This window comes from Apium graveolens, chromosome 4, assembly GCF_009905375.1.
Source record: "Apium graveolens cultivar Ventura chromosome 4, ASM990537v1, whole genome shotgun sequence".
NCBI classification, from domain to species: domain Eukaryota; kingdom Viridiplantae; phylum Streptophyta; class Magnoliopsida; order Apiales; family Apiaceae; genus Apium; species Apium graveolens.
The window spans coordinates 166,347,421-166,372,622 of record NC_133650.1 but is presented as its reverse complement, the minus strand read 5'-3'; the positions used below and the strand labels follow the sequence as shown (position 1 = coordinate 166,372,622).

At 35.8% G+C, this 25,202-nt stretch overlaps 1 non-coding gene across 1 annotated transcript; it reads left to right on the top strand.

Moving 5' to 3' along the window:
• The first annotated feature begins 800 nt into the window (after positions 1–800).
• On the top strand, positions 801–907 carry LOC141722589 (small nucleolar RNA R71). The gene has a single exon (XR_012575600.1). It is a non-coding gene; the product is annotated as a small nucleolar RNA R71 (small nucleolar RNA).
• Positions 908–25,202: the final 24,295 nt, after the last annotated feature.

Genomic DNA, 25,202 nt, shown 5'->3' with positions numbered 1-25,202 from the left:
CTTTTACTTTTTCAGCATTAACAACTTTTCCAGACCTTAAGGTAATAGCTTTGACTTGCTCTTTTGCTTCCTTCCTGCCTGGCACTTCAGTATCGCTAGGAAGTGTGCCAGGTTGACGATTGAGCACGGCATTGGCTATTTGATCGATTTGATTCTCCAAGGTCTTGATAGACACATCCTGACTTTTGCACAACAGCTTTAGCTCCTCGAAATCAGCACTAGAAGGTGGAGCAACACCTCCTTGTTGAGGATATGATTGCCTTTGAGCATATTGCTGAGGTTGCTGGAATCCAGGTGGATTAAACTATTTACATACACCTTGCTGATTTGGTTGCTGAATAGCATTTTGAGTATTGCTCCAGCTAAAATTAGGATGATTTCTGTTATTAGGATGATAAGTAGCTGGAATGGGCTGCTGCGGTCGCTGATAACTATTCACATACTGAATAGATTCATTAACAAGAGAACATTAATCCGTAGCATGAGAGCCTGCACAAAGCTCACAGACCAAAGCTATCTGATTGACTCCATAGTTGGCTAAAGAATCGACCTTCATAGATAGCGCTTGGAGCTGCGCTGCAATAGCTGTAGCTGCATCAACTTCTAGAATACCTGCTACTTTCCCAGGCATCATCCTTTGAGTTGGGTTTTGATGATCGTTTGCAGCCATAGTTTCAATAAGATTATAGGCTTCAGTATAGCTTTTGGCCCACAAGGCGCCTCCAGCTGCTGCATCGAGCATGGGCCGAGATTGGGCCCCCAATCCATTGTAGAACCCAGTGATCACCATCCAGTCAGGCATACCATGATGTGGGCACTTTCTCAACATCTCCTTATAGTGCTCCCAAGCTTCGCACATTGATTCTGTTGGTTGCTGTGCAAACTGAGTAAGAGCACTCCTCATAGCTGCAGTTTTGGCCATTGGATAGAACTTCACCAGAAACTTTTACGCAACATCTTCCCAAGTAGTGATGGACCCAGCTGGTAAAGAATGTAACCAGTCCTTAGCTTTATCCCTCAGAGAGAATGGGAAAAGCCTCATCTTGATAGCCTCATCAGTAACACCATTATATTTGAAAGTACTACGAATATGCATGTTGGGATCTTCAGTCGTAGCACCTTCGAAAGAAACAGAATTCTGCACCATCTGAATAGTGACCGGCTTGATTTCAAAAGTATTAGCCTGAATAGCCGGATGAATGATGCTTGACTGAATGTCATCAATTTTAGGCCGAGAAAAGTCCATAAGAGCTGGATCTACTGGAACTATACGATCACCCATAATTACCGGTTCTTTCTGCTCACTCTCTTTATCTGAATCTTCAAAATCTATCTTCTCCGGAATATCAAGAACTGAGTCTGTCCCCTCAACCGTATCTAGAGTCCTCTTGCGAGTGTGAAAACGTGTTCGCATAAATGCTCGCTAGAGTACCTGAAACATAACCGGAAACAATAAGTAACAAGTCTTAATCAATGAGTCCTAATGACCACTGATGGCAAGTACATAAACTAAACAAATTAACACCGAGTCCCCGGCAGCGGCGCCAAAAACTTGTTAGGCACAAAACACGCGCTAATAATTCACGCAAGTATACGCATTCGCAAGTAATATAGAATAATTTCTAGTTCGTTCCCACAGAGACTCAGACTAATTATATTTAATTAACACATACTCACCAATGTATGATTACTTCTCAATGTCAAGACAATAACACTTAAGGTTGATTAACTAATTATTAACAACAATTAACTACGAGAATAAAAAACTTAAATAACACTTGAATTATTAATATTAAACACACATGAGATCATAACTTCATTACTACTTCCTTCAATAGTTATTGTTATTACCCTTAGCATGTAACAGTGATGATATTAATCGAACAATACGAAACTGATAAAAGCCAACTTTCGTTGCACAAATACCATTCTACCAAGCATCCACAATTAAGATAGAAGTTGACTAGGCATCAATTATGTTGAGACCCTATATATCTACAGAATTTGACAACATAACGATTTAATCGCAAGTTATTCATTATGATTATACAGGGCAAGTAAAACGGTTAGAGTTACCCACAAATCATGCATACAATACATGAACATATGCTAGCATGGCAAGTTTGAAATCTCAAGATTCACTGTCGCTTCACAAAAGATTAACAGGCTATCTTATATGTTCACGATGCACATAAGACGAATAAGCACAACCTATACTAGATATCATGCAATCATCACATACCAAGGTATTAAACAATTAACTAAAGAATTCCATAGTAAATCCGCTACGACCCCATGATCACGATTAGCCCATTATAGAACTCATCGTCACCATGGGTTCATATGAAAACATGATAATAACACGACAATATAAACTAATAAAATACTTATTTAAACCAGAGTACGTCACAAGAATATTAAGGTTCAAAGTAACAACGAATAAAAGAATCACAAGATAACGTATGCTGCCTCTTCTTCGTTGCGGTGTGCTAAAACGGTCTTCTTAATCTTCTCTCCTTGCTCCTTACTTGATTAATACTTGTAGCTTCTTATTGTGAAACGTCTCTAAATATTACGTATATAGAAGTCCACAAGAATCAGCAGTCTCAAAAGTCAAATAGGATACGAATTAATAAAAAGCAAAATCAAAAAATCTGATTACAGGCGGCCGCCCCAGCTTCCAGGCGGGCGCCGCAGCTCCTAAGCGGCCGCCCCAAATCACAGGCGAGCGCCTGGCATGCTTCTAGAAAAATGAACTTCTTGCTCTTGTTTTTGCTGATTTCTTCGCACATCTCCCCGAGACTGATCCCAAGTACTTCCCTAGGCTTATTTTGATGAAATCTCCCTGAATTCGCAAGTAATACCCTGAAATGCAAAAACACTCGAAAGCGCATCAAATGCATAAAATACTTGATTTCAAGACATCAATTCAAGCCATTATAAGACGTTCTAAGTGGTATAAAATGCCATTTATCAGACCTGCACACAACGAGGATTAAGTGTGTTTAGCTACCCAAGCAGTGTTAGGTACTTTCTTCTTGTTAACAGAAGTTGCAGAAGTAGAATTTGATGATTTAGAAAGAATAGTGTTCAATGATTGATTTGTATTTTCCTTTTTAGCTGCAGATCCAAGGTTAACTTCTTTGAGATCTACTCTCAGTTTATGACATATTGTCATCACTTTCATATTACAAGGAATGCAATCAAATTTGTCACAGAATGAATAGAGATCTTCAGCCTTTGTTTCATTGTATTTGCATGCTCCCACTTTTGGCTCACTAACAGCCTTTTACAAAGATGAGTTAGGTGATTGGTTGAGCCAAACTTTTGACATAGTTTCCTGGGAGCATCTGCAATAAATGCAAAGTTATTGCTCTTATTCACTCCAATTTTTCCATTCATGTTCTTCTTCTTCTTTCATGTATTCTCAGTCTTAATTTCCTTGATTGGTGTCTTAGAAACTTGATTGATCATGGGCTTCTTCTTAATTTCAGTAGTAGGAGTGGTTTCTTCATTTTTCTTTTCACTGTCTTCATCCGCAAGTTCTTTCTTGATGACCAACTCAACCTCACTGAAATTAACCTCACATGCCTTGAACAAAGGTGCATCTACTTTTCTCAGCATAACTGGGACATCTTGATCTGCAATTGCCTTACCTTTGTCACCTTCATTTATCTTGTTATTATTCAAGGCATCATAGTCCAAACCAATAGCTATATAAGCTCATGGTTTGTTCTTCTCATGGTATTGTCCAACCAACTGAGATATATTTTTGAAAGACTTCAATTTAACCTCATTCTTTTCTAATTTTTCCCTCAACACGGCTTCAATTTCATTTGCACACTTGAGCTTGTTTTTTAGATATTCATTTTCTTGCTTGACTGTTTCAAACTCAACAAGCTACAGTTCCAATTCTTGATTCTCAATCTCAAGCTTCTCATTTGTCTTTGACAATGTACTAACTTCCTCGAGAGTTGCCACCATGCTTGTATGGATATGAAACATCTCTACAATCATCATTTCAAAAGTTTCTTTATATTGGCTTGTATTTAAATCAATGGAAGTTAGAGTTGGTACCTCTGATTTTTATAAGGATGATTCTCCTTGCTCAAGAGCCATGAGTGTATAATTTCCAAATTCTTCATTATCATCTTCATCAGTGTCATCCCAACTCTTGCCTTCAGCTATGTAAGCATTTCCCTGTTGTTTCTTCAAGAGAGCTTCATAATTTGCTTCTAATTCTATATATGTTTTATCATTCTTCACTTTCTTTGGCTTCCTGCACTTAGTTGCAAAGTGGCCCAACTCATAACAGTTAAAGCACCTTATTTTTGATCTGTCAACATATCCAGTTTTGTAGCCACCTTTTCTAGCTGAGTTAAACTGAGTTTTTGGTTTCCAGTTGTTGCTATTTGAGGTCTGTCCCTTGTTCTTGAAAAACCTTGGATTTTTAACCCTAATGTTAGAGAATTTTTTAGCCAGGTAAGCCATAAATTGATCCATCTCATCTAGCTCATCAAGGTTGTAGTATTCATCTTCCTCTGGCTCCAAAATAACTTATTTATAGGGTCCCTTGTTCTTTTTCTCAATAGCATGAATGACTGGAGTTTGAGCATCTTGTCCATCTACATTTGCTTCACTGTCATTGACCACTAAGGCACTGGATCCAATAACCACATGTCCTTGGTTTGCCTTCAATGACTTCCTTTGTAACATCTCAAGCTGATATATTTTCAAGATCCCATACAAGACTTCCAGTGTCATTCTTCTCAAGTCTCTTCCTTTGCTAATAGCTGATATTTTCTGTTCAGTGTGGTCCGGAAGGGCAAGCAAAAACTTTAGGTTAACTTCCTCAGTTTCATAATATTTATTATGAAGTTGTAAGTCATTTATCAACTTATTAAATCTCTCAAAAGCTTCAGTAATCCCTTCCTTAGGTCTAGCCATAAAACCCTCATACTGAGACACCAGTATTCTCCTTTAATTAGATCTTACTTCCTCTATACCCTCACACAGAATTTCAATCTTCTCCTAGATCTGTTTGGCTGTATTATAATTGACAATATTGTTATACATAACATCGTCAAGTGACTCTAACAGTATTAGTTACAGGCCACTGTCCATGGAAACCTTTTCCTTTTCAGGCTCTATGTATTTTAAAGGGTCTTTAGGGGCAAAATGAGCTGGTATGACCATGTCTCTATCAGTAGATTCATCAACCCTTTCTCTGGGGTTAAAGGGGTCATTATTGAAAATCTGGATGTACATAGGGTTGGCCATCCTTATGAACAGTATAATCTTTTTCGTCCATATTGTAGAGTTGATTTTATCAAAGGCTGGTATCTTGATAATGCTTATCTTTTGTGCACTCATTCTTCCAAGATCTATATCTATTTATTTTCATATTTTGCTCTAATAGCACTCGTTAGATATTGAATGCAACACAGGGGGGTGAATGTGTTTCTTGGATTTTAGCCTTTTTAAAGTTGTTTGGAATATAGGTGAACAAAGTAGTTAAGAAATTACAGAGATAACGTCTTTACATAATTAATCAACAAGCATAATATTTTCAAAACTCACTTAATTTGTATTAATTAAGTTGGTCTTGCTACAAATTCTGTGTTCTTGAGAAAATAAGAAATCGTCTTCTATGTTGAGAGAATACAAGAAAATCTAGATTTGTTTGTTACATGTGAACTAAGACCTGTGCACGCTTTATAGACTAGCAGCACGGGTATACAAGACTTGCACTAAAATGTACTAAACTACTTTTTAAAGGAACCTTTTTCTGTTTCCATTTCTAGCTTAGCAAATCTGTGCAGAATCTTGCAGGTCTATGGCCACCATTTGTCTACTTAATCTTGGCCCTTGATCTTGTATTCTTTCAGCTACTTTGTAGACTTTTCAATCTAGTGAATAGATCATTTATTGACTGATAATCTTGAATCTTGAACTTGTCTGCATTATGTATTTGAGAAGTATGTTGAGATCTCCAATTTGTTTTATAGAGAAGTGACATCTCGATAAATATAATGACTTATCGAGATCTCTGAGTTCTCTATAGGTATACTTGATTTGTAGAGGTCTCTAAATCTTTGCTTGTGAAATGACTTGTCGATATGTCTGAGATCTCTACATGTAGAAATGACTTGTCGACATCTCTGAGATCTTTATATACATATTTTGACTTATCAATATTTCTGAGATCTTTATATGAACAATTGACTTTTTGATATCTCCAATTCTTCACATCGTCATTTGACCTGTCAATAACTTTGAGTTCTCTACATGCAGAAATGACTTTTCGATATCTCTAGTTCTCTACATCTTCATATGACTTTTCGATATCTCTGAGACTTCTCTATAAGTCATTTTAGACTTCTCGATAAGTCATTCTGGACTTCTCGAATGACTTCTCGATATAACATGATCTATGACTTGTCGATATCTTGACTTAATTTTTTTTCATAGAACAACATTATTCAACTCCAAGCTTCTACACTTTTTTATGAGGCATGATCATGGCTTGATCTTATTCCAGAGTTTATTCCTTAGCTTGAATCTGTTCACAGAAAAATCCCCTAGTCTAATCTTCTAACCATTTTACAGACTCAAGTAACACAATGTAAAATACAAATTTTGACTGTCAACCAACTTATTCTTAGGGCTGACAAGGTGACTTAGGCCCCATTTGTTTAGCCCTGAACACCTATGAATGAACATTCTCCTGACCGATTCTTACCTTCAGTTCATTTGTTTAATAATTGTGTTAATATGTGTTAGGAAATGAATAAAACACAGAGGGGGGCCGAATGTTTTTTTTCTATTTTTAGGCTTTTCTTGAATGTTTTTTGCTTGGTTGAACAGAGTAAATTTAATCTTGTAGAATTGTGTTACTGCAGGAATTTTAACATGCAAGAATAAGGAACACAGATCTTCAAAACTCACTTAATTTTATATTAAAATTAAGACTATTTTGCTACAAAATTTCTAGGCTCTTTGTTGATAAAGAGCTTAGCTTCTCCTTGAGAGTGTTACAAGAAATTTGATCTAAATTGTTACAACTGACTAAGGACCAGTGTTAACTTTATAGCACAGTTAACTGCTAGTTTACATAGTGTGTAATAAGACATGCTATTAGCTTTTCTAAACTGTCACTTGTCATTTCTATTTATAGAAAAGTAGATCTTCCATTTCTGGCTTAGCATATCTTTAACATCCCGTGTTCACTTTGATCTTCCTCTGTTAGTTAATCTTTACCATTGATCTTGCACATTCTTCAAGCTGCTTTTTGTAGACTTGTCAATCCAACTGTTGGATTGTTTGTTGATTGTTTATCTTGGATATTGAACTGATCTGCAACCTTGTACTTTGAGATTATACAACGAGATCTCCAGTTTAGGTCTATAAAACACTTGACATCTTATTAAGTATATTGGCTTATCGAGATCTCTAGTACTCTATATTTAGTTTATCTTCTAGAGGTCTTTAGTTCTCTATAAGAGAATTTTGGCTTGTCGAGATCTCTAGTCTTCACATCTTCACTTTGACTTATCGATAACTCTTAGTTCTCTAGTAGCTTCTTGACTTGTCGATATCTCAGAGTTCTCTAGTCAAATTTAACTTGTCGATATTTCAGAGTTTTCTGGTCAAAATTTAACTTGTCGATGTCTCTGAGTTCTCTAGTAAATTTTGACTTATCGATATCTCTGAGTTCTCTAGTGGAACTTGAATTATCGATAATTTAGAGTTATCTAATGAATGTAGACTTGTCAATAACTCTGAGTTCTCTAGTGAAGAAATGACTTGTCGATATCTCCAGCCTTCATGTCTTCAATTTGGCTTGTCGATATATTTCTGAGTTCTCTAGTAGCTTTCCTGACTTCTCGATAAGCCATTCCGGAGTTCTCGAATGACTTCTCTATAACATTAAATATGTGACTTGTAGAGATCTTGACTTAAAGTATTTTTCTTAAAACAGATTTATTCAACTCCAAGCTTCTTCATAATTCTTCTGAGGCATGATCTTCTTGATCTTCTTCCAGATAGAATTATTAGGCTTGAAACTGTTTATAGAAAAAGGCTCCATTCTTCTCCTTTGACATTTTTACAGACTTTAAGTGTTACAAGTACAAAATACAGACTAAGATAACAACACAACTTACTTAGGGTTGGCCCCAAGCTTAGCTGATTACCAAAAAGTAACAGTTCATTAATCTCCTCCTTAGATCAGATGTCCATTTGGCTTGCTTCATATTTTGATCAGGGACACTAATGATATTGTTATCTTCAGTGATCTTTGACATCATCACTTATATATTACAATCTCCCCCAACTTGTTCATTATGGAATTATGCACAAGTTCTGATTGATGATGTCAAAACTCTAACTAAATGTAGAAGTCAATATCCCCCATCTTATCTTCTTTTGTGAGTTGCATTTAGATTTACTCTTCTCTCCCCCTATCCAGAATAGACTTACTCTACTCTCCCCCTATCAAGAAAAAAATATTATTATCTAGCAACATCCATTAGCTGTTTTGGCATTTTGATATATTCTCCCCCTTTTTGACATTATCTCCAGGTAGAAAGATCCAGCTAGATGCACATTGTTCAAGCTTTTGTCATTGCCCATTTAGAACACTATCAGCAGCTTCAAGCTTCAGTGAGATCTGTAGTGATGAGTTCATCAAGTAGAATAAGAGTTTCACTTAGATCTGCAGAAGAAGTCTGTTAGTAACAAAAGTCCTAAGCTCTCTGTTCTTTTGAATAAGTAGTCTCACTACTTCTCACTGCACTAGTCTCATGACTTTTAAGAGTCAGAGTTTCCTCACAAGGATTACTAAATCCAGACACTCATCTACCTCTCCTTTTTCCAGGAAGGATCCTGCTTCTCTTATTTTCTATTTGTCACTCAATCTTTTCTCTCATCCTCACATGAAGGGCTCAATTGTTGTTTGACTTACAAAAATAAGAGGTGACTGAGAAGAGTTGTCTGTGATCATATGATTAGGGGTAATCCATATAGGTCTAATCATACTCATTTTATCAGAAGAGTGAATACCAGTTTGAGGTTGTGAGGTGGATGGTTCATCAGAAACATTTGTGACTAGGGTCACAGATTGACCCACAGAATGCTCTGTGGTTTTGACAGTGTGTTGTCCTCCACTTATAGTGGGAACCTCCAATTGAATTGGAGGGGATTTAACTGGGTTACTATCACGTACACCAACCTCAAACACTTGTGTGTCGTGCAACACACTGGCACTTTAAATGTGCTATACTTGCCTTTCTCATGACATTATCATAGGTAATTGTACTTCTAGCTTTGACTGATAAGGCAGCTTTTGTTAGAGTTATGAGGGGAGTTGTTCCTTCTTGAGGAACCTCCAATTGAATTGGAGAGGATTTAGATAGCTCCCCCTCAGGAGTACTACCCTCCAACCTTTCAGTATGTGAAGACTGTTTTGCACATGAAGGTGCATTAGTGATATTCATGAGATCTTCAGTGAAAACTGATGAATTCCCCATGTTTATGATGGTATCTTTTCTCAAACAACAAAATAACTGAAGAACACTTTGAAGTTTCTGTCCTTTTGTGAAACATGTTTCTTTTGAGAGTCACCTGAGTGGGATTGTGTTTGAGTTTATGTTTGTGTTGTTGTGCCTGTGTAATATCTGGGATTGTTCGTGTAATTATTTTTGCTAATAAATAAATATTATGCATGTTCAGTATTTATTATGTGAATTATTTGTTAAGTGGTATATGTGTTTGAATGTTTAAAAATAATATAAATTGAGTATTTTAATTTTTATATGTCCAAAATAAAATATAGATAATTGTCATATCTTCCTATTTATTTTTATGTTGATTTATGATTTTATAGGAAATTTATGGATTTTATAAATTTTTTTTCCGAGTATTTATAAACTATTTAATTTAATCGGGAACCAGCCGACTTCACTCGTTTTTACGTTTTTATAACCCAAAACTCTTCCGAGAACTCCTTTCTAACCTAATTGCAATATTCCGAGCATTTTCCATTTTTCGACTTTTTCGATCCGGCATACGGTTTGTCCTGTGCGGGTCCCGGCGCAATATTTTCGATACATTATTCGTTTCGGTAAATCAATAAAACTCGAATTTTCGATAAACGGGATCTTTTATTAAACTATTATAATTAACACCTTGTAATACGTGTAACCAGGCACTGAGACCAAGACCGCAGTATAAATTGTACTGATTTGGATAATTATCCCGAAAACCAGTACCGTTTAGATCTATTTTTATAAATAAACGTACTATTTTATATCCGGAATGATCCAACGGGATACTAATTTTCCGTAATTATAAATAGCGTTTACCGTATTTTATTTCGTACCGAAAATCATTTGCAAACGGTAATTATATAATTTTACAGAGGAAATACTTATATTCATATAACCTTTCAAGAATCAAACTGCAAATCGGAGGTGTTATTGATCTTTGTTTGGAAAGCTCGAGTAACCAAATCGAAGGGTTTAAGGAGTACTATTAGAATCTGTACTTCATATCACTGCAGAATCAAAGGTTTATTTTCTATAATTTTTATTAATTTCGAATTATTTTGATTAAAAAATGAATTTTTGTACGGATGATTGTTTGAATGATTTGATGCTTGCATGTTGTAGAGTTTGTTTTCCTGATGATTTTGATATGTCATATGACTGATTTGGAGTTCAATAACATGTTCAAAATTGAGTTTGATTTTCGAATTTTGAAATTAGGGTTTATAACCCGTATGAATGTTCTTAATTGAAATTTAGGGCTTTTTGTTACAGGGATTATTAGATGTTCTAGATGGGTGGGTTTTGTTCCCCTTGAAATTTGCAATCGATCGGTGTATAGCTCGTTAACGGACGATCCCTGGTTTGAAGGTAGTTGTATTTTAAAGTTTTCGCCGAGCTCGCCGGAAACCGGCTAGTTTCTTGAGCATTTTCCGGCCAATTCTGAAATAGGTTATATGTTTTGATTACTGGTATAAGTTCCTAGTGGTCTGTGCTTTAATTTTGGAGAGTTTGGTGGCCTGAGGTGGCCGGGATCATGTTCTTCGGCCACACTCCGGCGAAGTCGACGGGGGGCTGGCAATATTGCAAACAGGCCCATGTAGTTTTAAAAACGATACAAATTGGTCCCCCAGGTTTCCAGAACTTGCAAATTTTGGATTCTTGTTTATAAATTATTAAAATATCATATTTTCTATTTATTTTATTTATAAAAATTCATTTTTAATTTATGAAAATTCCATAAATTATTATTTTATTTCCAAAAATTATTTTTAATTCAAAAATAAATCTGAATTAATTAGTTAATTAATTTTAGTTAATAAGTAATTAGTTAATTGGTCAATTAATTCAAAAATTAATTGATTTAATTAATTATTAATTTATTTTAATTAATAATTTAATTAGATTTAATTATTTATTAATGATTTAAAAATTCTGAAAAATAGTTTCGAGCTTTAAAAAATTATTTTAAATTGTTTTCAAGGCTCAATAATTATTAGAAAATTATTTTAAAGCCAGATGTGGCCAACCGAACCCTGTTTATTGCTTTAAAATTTACCCAACGACCCGTTTTAATTCTGAAAAATAATTTAAAAATCATATTAAATACCCGAAAGACTGTTTATGACCCGAGACTTCCTTATAAATGAAATTTCATTGATTTTTTGACATGCTATGTGCTATATGTGACTTGTTTGTTTGATTGTCGGTCTATACGTTCAGTGTTTACTTGTTTTTAGCATAACTTTCAATCCGTTAGTCGGATTTGGGTAAAACGAAGGGTAGATAGAAGTGTATACCAAACAGAATCGTATGAGTTGAGTATTGATAGATACTTATGTTATATGAGCAGAAGAGGCACGGCGTAGGAAAGGGAAACAGATAGTCAAGGAGTAGGAGATTATGATTGGAAATTGGTGAAGTATAGCAAGCTAGTACCAGGCAAGTGTTCTGAACTTTCTCGAGATATATTGTAGTTTATTGATAGTCCTATATTACAAGTGCTTTGAAGCACTGAACCCTAAACCTTGATTCCAGCTATTGATCTTTGAGCCGTAAACCTTATTCTTTCTGAACCATTGATTGTTAAATTCCCGAATACGAACCATAGATATACGATACTACTCCACAAATATATACAAACTAAATACCAAACACTAAATCAGGTTGCTTACATATTCAAACCCTTGTACCTTACGCTCTGAAAGACCAAATCCTTATAACCTTGAAACTTTGATTCTTTTGTTATCCATTTTTATCACCATTTGATAGCCATATTTCATTTTTGAAAAATGGAACCATCTCATTATTGGGCATCCAATGTTGCTTATGATTTTATTTACTGCTTTACATTATTTATTCTGTTATTATGTTAGAACTGGATTGTTTTATAAAATTGTGGACCAGATTGGTGGTCAAGTTAGGCCAATGTGTGCCTTGGATCCAGTAATTAGAGCAGAGCTGTGTGCTTTGCTCGGGGTTAGTGCGTGACTGATCAGCAACCGAACCTTGGTTTTTAAAATGAAATTATAATATCCAATTCTAAATCATTATTCATTGTTCAGTTGATACCATAACTCTTTTCACTTGATGATCATTATTCTCAGTCTTGTCATTGTGACTTGCTGAGCTAGTTAGCTCATTTGTGCGATATTGTTTATGTTTTTTTTCCAGTTAAGAAGGAACATGTTGGTAGCGAGGATCCCCAATCCAGTGCGAGAGCTAGGGGTCCAGGTTGATCGAGTTAAGCTAGCTGACAGCTTTTGGAATAGTTTATTATGAAGTTTGTAATAATGTTTAATATTCAGTTGTAAGTTTGAATAGTTGGGATTTGGGCGTTTGTAATATAAATGTGTGTGTGTGGCTTGTGTGCATACTTTAACCTGTTGCGATCCGTGGTAGTTGGTAAGTAGGGTCACTGCATATTATTATTATCTTTAATATTATTATAAGCAGGTTATAATTAAGGTGTGTGTGTGTGTGGACCCCAAACTTCTGACCCGAGTTTAGAGGGCGTCACAGGTTTGATATCAGAGCTACATGTTATAAGTCATTGACACAATCCTAGGTTGACGGGAATGGGTAGAGGGTTAGGATTAAAAGTAAGGAAATAGAAAGATTGAACGTTGAGAGGATGAGTGCGACGGTATAATAGGTATTAGTATAATTCGCGTTGTGGTTCGAGATTCTTATATTGTGATATGATTTCAGGTAGCAGCGATGGCCGACTCTTTCATCCCCGTACCAGCTGATCACTCAGAGCCCTCAGTTGGAAGACCATCTTCAGATTCACGTCCTATTGTTCCATCAGTGTTGGCTATTTTACCCCCACCTGTGTTGCAGCCCATACCACTGCAGGCCATTCCACCCCCAGGCATGAGACCACCTATCAGAGGATCCTCACCTGCTGATTCAGGTCTTACTGGTCACTCAGTTACAGGTGTACCTTTTCAGTTCTCTTCCTATCCTGTCCCAGATCATCAGTTCGAGGCTTGCCTTATGGAGCAGCGATTCCTACAAGGTCAGATTCAGGAGTTATTACATATTATGCGTACCAAATAGGTTGGGAGTGGCGAGAGGCGACTCAGAGAGAGACTCCAGGTATTTCGGAGAGCAACTGCTGTGAGGATTGCTGAGGCTACTCATGAGGATATCACCCCTGATTTTCTTGTGGAGTGGGCTAAGTGGGTTCTGGGGGAGCTTGAGGAGATTGGAGGTCCAGACTTGCTATGAGCCAGAGGCACAGAAATGGAGACGCTGAGCAGTGTTGTTGTGGTTATTTAGTATGTACAGTAGTGTGTAGTATGTATCAGTAGACTTTTGGGTTGTATTTATAGACTAGATCTGCTGACTAGTGAGTAGGTTTGTTGTACCCTTTTGCTTTTACTTCCGAAGCGTTTTAACGCTTGTACTACCTAAAACTTTTGATATATATATCAGTACCTTTTCCTTTCCAGCATTGTCATTTACATTACTACACATGTTTTAATTTACATTATTTATTGCACCAGTTATACCCCTGTGATACCATATACCCTATTCCTTTAACAGATTATATTCTGTAAAGAAGCATTCAATTTACTTAGTTCAACTGTTACAACTGTTTTCAAAAAGAGATATTTCTGTTTTACAAAACTTTTCTTTTATGTAAAGGATTTGATTTAAAGGCTAAATAAGTTGTTTGATTCTTTACAGAAAATGCCTCCCTGAAGAAATACCCGCACCAACACCGAGAATGAAGAAACCAACAATAACAATAACAACCAAGATGATACCAACCAGAATGCAAACCCATGACCAATAGACCCAGTAATAGCCCAGATTCTTCAAATCTTGGCTCAATAAACAGTTCACCTGACTCAACAACAACAAAGACAAACCAATCCCAGGTAACTTTCAAAAATTTTTAGGCGGTAAACCCACCAGAATTCAAGGGTTCCTTAGATCCGATTGAAGCGAATGTTTGGTTAAAGGAAATAGAGAACTTGTTTGCTTTAGTTAAAGTGAAGGAAGAACAGAAGGTGGAGTTTGCAAGTTATTATTTGAAGAATGAGGCCACCTATTGGTGGGAGACTGTGAAGACATTGGAAGGTACAGATGTTATTACTTGGGAGAGGTTCAAAGAATTGTTTTTAGAAAAGTATTTTCCCCAGTTTGTTCAGGATCAAATGCAGCTGAAGTTTTTAGAGCTAAAGCAAGGAAATATGCCGGTAGCTGATTATGAAAGTAAGTTTGAAGAATTGTCAAGGTATGTGCCATCATATGTAGATACTGACAGGATGAAGACCAAGAGATTCCAGCAAGGTCTGAAGCCATGGATTAGAGGGAAGGTAGCTATATTTGAATTGGATACCTATGCAGGAGTTGTACAGAAGGCCATCATTGCAAAAACTGAGAGTGAGATGTCAGAGAAAGAAAAGAAAAGTAAGAAGAGGAAGTTTGAAGGGAATGAAGGACAGTCACAACCAGGGAAGTTTCCAAATTTTAAGAAGGGCAAGTTTCAGCCAGGGAGAAATTTTAATTTCAAAAAGCAAAATGCAGGCGACGGTGGTCAAGGTAACCATCCAGTCAATGTGAATCAGCCGAATCAGTTGAGGCTAACTTTTCCAGATTGTCAGGTATGTGGGAAGAAGCACGGAGGAGTTTGTAATAAGTTGAACGTGGTTTGTTTCAAGTGTAATCAGAAAGGACACTATTTGAGGGAGTGCCGCAATCAGCCAGCGAGAGAACCAGTAAACAAGGATCAACCTACTCGGAATCCAGCGGTTAAGATTCCCGCTATTGGATTTACATGCTTTAAATGTAGAATGCCGGGACATATAGCCAGGGATTGCAAGACACCATCCCCAGTTAGTAATGCATTAAGAGTTATGGGATCTACTCCAGCAGTAAATGAGACGCCAATGGCTAGAGTTTTTGATATGTCTGTGAAGGACGCTATCCAGGATACTAATGTCGTGGCAGGTACGCTTAATGTGAATTTTTTATGTGCCAAAGTGTTAATAGATTCGGGAGCAACTCGATCGTTTATTTCTTAAGATTTTGTTAGTAAGTTAAACTGTTCAGTTGAGTATTTAAATGAAATAATGACTGTGGAATTAGCAAATCAAGAATGTGTATCTGTTAATCAAGTTTGTGGGAATTGTGAGATTGAGATTTCTGGTAATAAGTTTTGTGTAGATTTGATACCATTTAAGCTAGGAGAGTTTGACGTTATCTTAGGAATGGATTGGTTATATAAGCACGATGCCCAGATAGATTTTCGAAATAAGAAGGTAATGGTGAAGACGCCAGACAAGAGGATAGTAACGTTTAAGGACTAGAAGTGAGCAAAGAAGTTTTTAACGATGATTCAAGCTAAAAAGTTACTACGGCAAGGATGCGAGCATTTCGTTGCTTATGTGATTGATAGAAGTCAGGAGCTAGTAAAACTTGAAGATATTCCAATAGTTAATGAATTTCCAGACGTGTGTCCCGATGAGTTACCAGGACTTCCTCCAGACAGAGAAATTGAGTTTGCGATCAACTTAGCACCTGGAACGGAACCAGTATCCAAGGCCCCATACAGAATGAAGCCCGTTGAGATGAAGGAACTAGCAAAGCAATTGCAAGAGTTGTTAGAGAAAGGAGTAATCAGACCCAGTGTATCCCTGTGGGGTGCACCAGTGCTATTTGTCAAAAAGAAGGATGGAAGCATGAGACTGTGCATCGATTATCGGGAGCTCAACAAACTTACAATCAAGAACAAGTATCCGTTACCCAGAATTGATGATGTGTTTGACCAGTTGAAAGGAGTCAAGTACTTCTCCAAGATCGATTTGAGATCGGGATATCATCAACTAAAGATTAAGCCAGAGGATATACCAAAGACAGCTTTCAGGACAAGGTATGGATATTATGAATTTTTAGTGATGTCTTTTGGATTAACCAATGCCCTGACAACATTCATGGACCTGATGAATAGAATTTTCAAGGAATACTTGGACAAGTTTGTTATTGTGTTTATAGATGATATTTTGATTTATTCAAAGACAAAAGAGGATCATGCAAAACATTTGAGGACAACTTTGGAGATTTTAAGGAAGAAAAATTTATATGCTAAATTCTTGAAGTGTGAGTTTTGGTTACAGGAAGTCCAATTCTTAGGACACATAGTCAGTAATGAATGGATCAAAGTGGAACCAGCAAAGATTGAAGCAATTACAAATTGGGAAAGACTGAGAACACCAACAGAGGTAAGAAGTTTCTTAGGATTAGCGGGATATTATCGCCGATTTGTTCAAAATTTCTCAAGGATTGCAACACCATTGACAAAGCTTACATGGAAAAAGAAAAAGTTTATATGGAATGATAAATGTGAAGAAAGTTTTCAGGAATTGAAGCAAAGATTAATCACGGCACCTGTTTTGTCACTTCCAAACGATCAAGGGAATTTCGTAATCTATAGTGATGCTTCTCATAAAGGACTCAGATGCGTTCTGATGCAGCACAATAAGGTTATTGCGTATGCGTCAAGGTAATTGAAACCACACGAACAGAAGTATCCTACTCATGATTTGGAGCTAGCAGCCATCATTTTCGCTTTGAAGATTTGGAGACATTATCTATATGGAGAGAAATGCGAGATTTATACGGATCACAAAAGCTTGAAGTACATATTCACACAGAAGGAGCTTAATATGAGACATAGAAGATGGATAGAGTTGATTAAAGATTATGATTGTACGATTAACTATTATCCCGGTAAAGCAAATGTTGTAGCGGACGTGTTAAGTCGGAAAGAACAGTTGAATGTGTTATCAATACCCGAAGAGATATACAAAGAATTTCAGAAACTGGAATTGGAGATTAGAGTTTGTAAGCCTGATGAAGCAAAAGTGTATAGTATGACTTTCCAGCCGGAGTTATTAGAGAAGATAAGCAAGTGTCAGGAGGAGGTAATGGATCAAGACATTAACCGTTTGGTAGGTGAGGAATTGTGCACGCAAAAGGACAATCATGGTATTCTTAGGTTTTCTTCTAGAATTTGGATTCCACCAGTGACGGAGTTGAAGAATGAAATTTTACAGGAAGCTCATAATTCAAGGTATTCAATCCATCCAGGAAGTACCAAGATGTACAGAGATTTAAAGGAAAATTATTGGTGGCCCGATATGAAGAGGGAAATTGCAGAATGGGTTAGCAGATGTTATATATGTTAGAGAGTTAAAGCAGAACATCAGAGACCAAGTGGATTGTTGCAGCCATTAGAGATTCGAGAGTGGAAGTGGGAGCATATTGCCATGGATTTCATAGTCGGATTACCAAGAACGAAAGCTAATCATGATGCCATTTGGGTTATAGTGGACAGACTTACCAAGTCAGCTCATTTTCTGCCTATAAATGAAAGAGTTTCACTAGACAAGTTAGTCCATATGTACCTGAAGGAAATCGTAGTTCGTCTTGGAGTACCTGTGTCTATCGTATCCGATCGAGATCCGAGATTTAATTCAAGATTTTAGAAGAGTTTTCAAGAATGTTTGGGAACGAGATTAAACATGAGTACGGCTTACCATCCACAGACGGACGGCCAAAGCGAAAGAACAATCCAGACAATCGAAGACATGTTACGTGTTAGTGCTATTGATTTCAAAGGAAGTTGAGACCAGCATTTACCCTTGGTAGAATTTGCTTACAACAACAGTTATCATGCCAGTATTGGGATGCCACCCTATGAAGCTCTTTATGGACGTAAATGTCAATCTCCTGTATATTGGGATGAAGTAGGAGAACGTAAAATACTTGGACCTGAATTAGTGCAACGGACAAAGGAAGTTGTTGAAGTTATCCAGAAGAGATTGATAGCAGCACAAGACCGTCAAAGGAAGTATGCAGATCAATCAAGGAAAGATATGGAATTCAAAAAAGGATATCTGGTATTACTGAAAGTATCGCCATGGAAAGGATTGACCAGATTTGGGAAGAAAGGAAAACTGATCCCTAGATATGTCGGACCTTTTGAGATTCTAAAGCGTGTTGGAAAAGTAGCTTACGAGTTGGCGTTACCTCCGCACATGGAGCACATTTACAATATTTTTCACGTATCGATACTTAAGAAGTATAATCCAGACTCCAGGCATGTAATCGAATACGAGCCAATAGAGCTTCAAACAGATTTATCATATATAGAGAGTCTGATAGAGATTCTAGAAGAAAGAGAGAAAGTATTAAGAAATAAAGTGGTAAAATTAGTAAGAGTACTGTGGAGAAACCCAAAGGTTGAAGAATCAAACTGGGAGTTAGAAAGTGATATGAGAGAAAAATACCCTTATTTGTTTTCTTAGGAGATTCTGAGGACAGAATCCTTTTAAGGGGGGAAGGATGTAATATCTGGGATATATCTTGTAATTATTTTTGCTAATAAATAAATATTATGCATGTTCAGTATTTATTATGTGAATTATTTGTTAAGTGGTATATGTGTTTGGATGTTTAAAAATAATAGAAATTGAGTATTTTAATTTTTATATGTCCAAAATAAAATATAGATAATTGTCATATCTTCCTATTTATTTTTATGTTAATTTATGATTTTATAGGAAATTTATGGATTTTATAAATTTTTTTTCAGAGTATTTATAAACTATTTAATTTAATCGGGAACCAGTCGACTTCACTCGTTTTTACATTATTATAACCCAAAACTCTTCCGAGAACTCCTTCCTAACCTAATTGTAATATTCCGAGCATTTTCATTGTTTCGACTTTTTCGATCCGGCGTACGGTTTGTCCTGTGCGGGTCCCGGCGCAATATTTTCGATACATTATTCATTTCGGTAAATCAATAAAACTCGTATTTTTGATAAACGGGATCTTTTATTAAACTATTATAATTATCACCTCGTAATACGTGTAACCAGGAATTGAGACCAAGACCGCAGTACAAATTGTACTGATTTGGATAAATATCCCGAAAACCAGTACCATTTGAATCTGTTTTTATAAATAAACGTGCTATTTTATATCCGGAATGATCCAACGGGATACTAATTTTCCGTAATTATAAAGAGCCTTTACCGTATTTTATTTTGTACCGAAAATCATTTACAAACAGTAATTATATAATTTTATAAAGAAAATACTTATATTCATATAACCTTTCAAGAATCAAACTGTAAATCGGAGGTGTTATGGATCTTTGTTTAGAAAGCTCGAGTAACCAAATCGAAGGGTTTAAGGAGTACTATCAGAATCTCTACTTCATATCACTGCAGAATCAAAGGTTTATTTCCTATAACTTTTATTAATTTCGAATTATTTTGATCAAAAATATGAATTTTTGTACGTATGATTGTTTGAATGATTTGATGCTTGCATGTTGTAGAGCTTGTTTTCCTGATGATTTTGATATGTCATATGACTGATTTGGAGTTCAATAACATGTTCAAAATTGAGTTTGATTTTCGAATTTTGAAATTAGGGTTTATAACCCGTATGAATGTTCTTAATTGAAATTTAGGGCTTTTTGTTCCAGGGGTTATTAGATGTTTTAGATGGGTGGGTTTTGTTCCCCTTGAAATTTGCAATCGATTGGTGTATAGGTCATTAACAGACGATCCCTGGTTCGAAGGGAGTTGTATTTTAAAGTTTTCGTCGAGCTCGCCGAAAACCGGCGAGTTTCTTGAGCATTTTACTGCCAATTCTGAAATATGTTATGTGTTTTGATTACTGGTATAAGTTCCTGGTGGTCTGTGCTTTAATTATGGAGAGTTTGGTGGCCTGAGGTGGCCGGGATCGTGTTCTTCGGCCACACTCCGACGAAGTCGACGGCGGGGTTGGCAAAATTACAAACAGGCCCCTATAGTTTTAAAAAAGATATAGTATGGTCCCCCAGGTTTCCAGAACTTGCAAATTTAGGATTCCTGTTTATAAATTATTTAAAAATCATATTTTCTATTTATTTTATTTATAAAAATTCATTTTTAATTTCTAAAAATTCCAAAAATTATTTTTAATTCAAATATAAATCTGAATTAGTTAGTTAATTAATTTTACTTAATAATTAATTAGTTAATTGGTCAATTAATTGGAAAATTATTTGATTAATTGATTATATTATTTATTAATTGATTTTAATTAATTATTTAATTTGATTTAATTATTTATTAATGATTTAAATTTCCGAAAAATAGTTTCGAGCTTTAAAATATTATTTTAAATTGTTTTCAAGGCTCGATAATTATTAGAAAATTATTTTGAAGCCAGATGTGGCGAACCGAACCCTGTTTATTGCTTTAAAATTTACCCAACGACCCGTTTTAATTCGGAAAAATGTTTTAAAAATCATATTAAATACCCGAAAGACTGTTTATGACCCGAGACTTCCTTATAAATGAAATTTCATTGATTGTCTGACATGCTATGTGCTATATGTGACTTGTTTGTTTGACTGTCAGTCTATACGTTCAGTGTTTACTTTTTTTTAGCATAACTTTCAATCCGTTAGTCGGATTTGGGTAAAACGAAGGATAGATAGAAGTGTATACCAAACAGAATCATATGAGTTGAGTATTGATAGATACTTATGTTATATGACCAGAAGAGGCAAGGCGTAGGAAAGGGAAACAAATAGTCAAGGAGTAGGAGATTGTGATTGGAAATTGGTGAAGTATAGCAAGCTAGTACTAGGCAAGTGTTCTGAACTTTCTCGAGATATATTGTAGTTTATTGATAGTCCTATATTGTAAGTACTTTGAAGCACTGAACCCTAAACCTTGATTCCAACTATTGATCTTTGAGCTGTAAACCTTATTCTTTCTGAACCATTGATTATTAAATCCCCGAATACGAACCACAGATATACGATACTACTCCACAAATACATGCAAACTAAATACCAAACACTGAATTAGATTGCTTACATATTCAAACTCTTATACCTTACGCTCTGAAAGACCAAATCCTTATAACCTTGAAACTTTGATTCTTTTGTAATCCATTTCTTTCACCATTTGATATCCATATTTTATTTATAAACATTGGAACCATCTCATTATTGGGCATCCAATGTTGCTTATGATTTTGTTACTGCTTTACATTATTGATTTTGTTATTGTGTTAGAATTGGATTGTTTTATAAAACTGTGGACCAGATTCGTGGTCAGGCCAGATTGGTGGTCAAGTTAGACCAATGTGTGCCTTGGATCCAGTAATTAGAGCAGAGCTGTGTGCCTTGCTCGGGGTTAGTACGTGAGTGATCAGCAACTTAACCTTGGTTTTTAAAATGAAATTATAATATCCAATTCTAAATCATTATTCATTGTTCACTTGATACCATAACTCTTTTCAATTGATGATCATTATTCTCAGTCTTGTCATTGTGACTTGCTGAGCTAGTTAGCTCATTTGTGCGATATTGTTTTTGTTCTTTTCCAGTTAAGAAGGAACCTGTTGGTAGCGAGGATCCCCAATCCAGTGCGAGAGCTAGGGGTCCAGGTTGATCGAGTTAAGCTAGCTGACAGCTTTTGGAATAGTTTAAGTTTATGAAGTTCGTAATAATGTTCAATATTCAGTTGTAAGTTTGAATAGTTGGGATTTGGGCATTTTTAATATAAGTGTGTGTGTATGGCTTGTGTCCATACTTTAACCTGTTGCGATCTGTGGTAGTTGGTAAGTAGGGTCACTGCATATTATTATTATCTTTAATATTGTTCTAAGCAGGTTATAATTAAGGTGTGTGTGTGTGGACCCTAAACTTCTGACCCGGGTTTGGAGGGCGTCACAGCCTGGGTGAACTACAGTTTGGTTTTGAAATGTTTTAGCTGCAGTTTAGCACAAATACATGTAGATTGATTATCTAAATTTTATGTTGTTGTCTGAATAGATTGTGTTGGACCTATAATGCATTGAACATATGTAATGTTTTTGGAGTTTAATTTGACATATGCATTATAAGATATTTAGCTGCAAGCATTATTGTAGAAAAGATAATAATAAATTCAATTATAAACACATAGCAATCATGACACAAATAGAATTAAAAAAAATAGAGATGAAATTAAATTTTCATTAATAACAGAAACAGAGTACATGAAGATATAGAGTTCAACAAGTGAATCCTAATCCTATCTACTTCAGTTTCTGCTTCTTCTTCTCAGCGTCTATCCTCTTTGCCCGACACTGATATGCTCTGGACATGGAGTGTGAAAGAGAAATAATTCTCTCTTGCAATTCCAGAGCAGCAAGGCATTGCTGCTCAGCCACCCTGGCACATCTCTCCTGCTCCAGAGAAACTTCTCTCTCAAAGAATAGGAAGTTTATCTGATCGTCCCACAAGAGTTTGTCAAAGACATCAAGTGGAACATCAAAGGGGCTGCATACGATCCCTTTGATGCGGTGATAAGTGGCATTTTATACCACTTAGAGCATCTCATAACGGCTTGAATTGGTGTCTTGAACTCGAGTATTTTGTGTATTTGACGCGTTTTCGAGTGTTTTTGCATTTCAAGGTATAACTTGCTTAGATAGGTGGATTTCATCAAAATAAGCTTAAGGAAGTTCTTGGAATCAGTTTAGGGATGATGAGAGAAGAAATCAGCAAAAATAGAAGAAAACCAAGGATTTTTCCAGAAAGGATGCAGGCGCCCGCTTGATGGGAGCAGGCAACCGCCTGCTAGCAGACGCCCGCGTGGAGGATGCAGGCGGCCGCCTGTGTGCGGAAAATTAGAATCTGGATTTTATAATTCGAGTACGATTGGGCTTCTGTTGATGCTGGTTCTTTTGGGTTATTATATACACCTTATGGGAAGACGTTTTCTTTATTGGTAGCGAAGGCAAGAAGATTGAGAAGACCGTTTTAGCACGCAACAACGAAGAAGAGGAAACATATGTTTATCTTGTGATTCTTTTAAATCGTTGTAACAGTGGATGCTAGTTTTCTTTATGCTTTGAACCTTAATACTCTTGTGACGTACTTCATTATTTATTAAGTATATTTATTAGTTTATATCGTTGTGTTATTATCATGCTTTCATATGAACCCATGGTGACGATGAGTTCTATTATGGGATAATCGTGATCATGGGATCCTAGTGGATTTACTATGGATTTCGTTAGTTAATTGTTTAATACCTTGGTATGTGGTGATTGTAAGATATCTAGCATAGGTTGTGCTTATTCGTCTTATGTGTGTCGCGAACATGTAAGATAGCCTGTTAATCTCTTGTGAATCGACAGTGGATCTTGAGATTTAGAACTTGCCATGCTAGCATAGGTTCATGTATTGTATGCATGATTACTCTAACCGTTTTACTTGCCCTCTGTAATCATCATGAATAACTTGCGCTTAAATCGTTATGTTGTCAAATTCTATAGACATATAGGGTCTCAATATAATTGATGCCTATTCAACTTCTATCTTAATTGTGGAATCTTGGTAGAATGGTATTCGTACAACGAAAGTTGGCATTTATCAGTTTCGTGTTTTTCGATTAATATCATCACCATTACATGCTAAGGGTAATAACAATAACTATTGAATGAAGTAGTAATGAAGTTATGATCTCGTGTGTATTTAATATTGTTAATTTAATTGTTTAATTCTCGTAATTAATATTACTTAATCAACCTTAATTGTTGTTATCTTGACATTAAAGAATAATCATACATTGGTGAGTAAGTGTTAATTAAATATAATTAATCAGAGTCTATGTGGGAACGAACTAGAAATCATTCTATATTACTTGCAAACGCGTATACTTGCATGAATTAATTAGCGCATGCTTTGTGCCTAACAAGTTTTTGGCGCCACTGCCGGGTACTCAGTGTTAATTTGTTTAGTTTATGTACTTGCCATCAGTGGTCATTAGGATTTGTTAGATATATTTGATAATGTCATGGCTAATATGATTTATGTTTAGTTTTTAGATCTTACTTAAAAAGGATAAATCAGTACTTACTGGAAGTCAGGACTTAAAGATATCAGTACTTATATTATCAGGAGATAATCATCAGAAGATGGATATCAGAACTTAAGTACTGAAGGACGTTCAGATAAGGACAGCAGCTGATTAAAGGAAAAAAGATCGAGACAAACATAAGAAGAGATATGCATGAAGAAGGAATTCTATGAAGAATAAAATACTTGGAAGAAAAGATATCTGATTGATATATTTTAGGAAGCAGAATTATATTCCATATCAATTAGCAATTATCTTGTAACTGTGTAGTATATAAACACAGACATAGGGTTTACACTATAAGTGTTATCATTATCGAAAATATTATTCATTGTAACCCTAGCAGCTCTCGTGATATTTGTTCATCACTGAGAGGTAACAGTTCCATACTATAACAGAGTTTATCATTTCAATAAAGTTTGTTTTCTGTTACTTGAGTTATTAAAGTTCGATTTGATTGTACTTTACACTGTATTCACCCCCTCTACAGTGTGTGTGTGTGACCTAACAAGTGGTATCAGAGCCCATCTGTTAGCGTACAAACAGCTTAAGATCCATATACAATCATGTCTAAAACAGAAACTCCAACTAAGCCCACCAAAACTGAAGAACCTCCAAAGACACAAATTCAAAGTCGATATGAGACCATCAGAGTTCCCATATTGAGATCTGAATATCCCATATGGAAGGTGAGGATGACCATGTTTCTGGAAGCAACAGA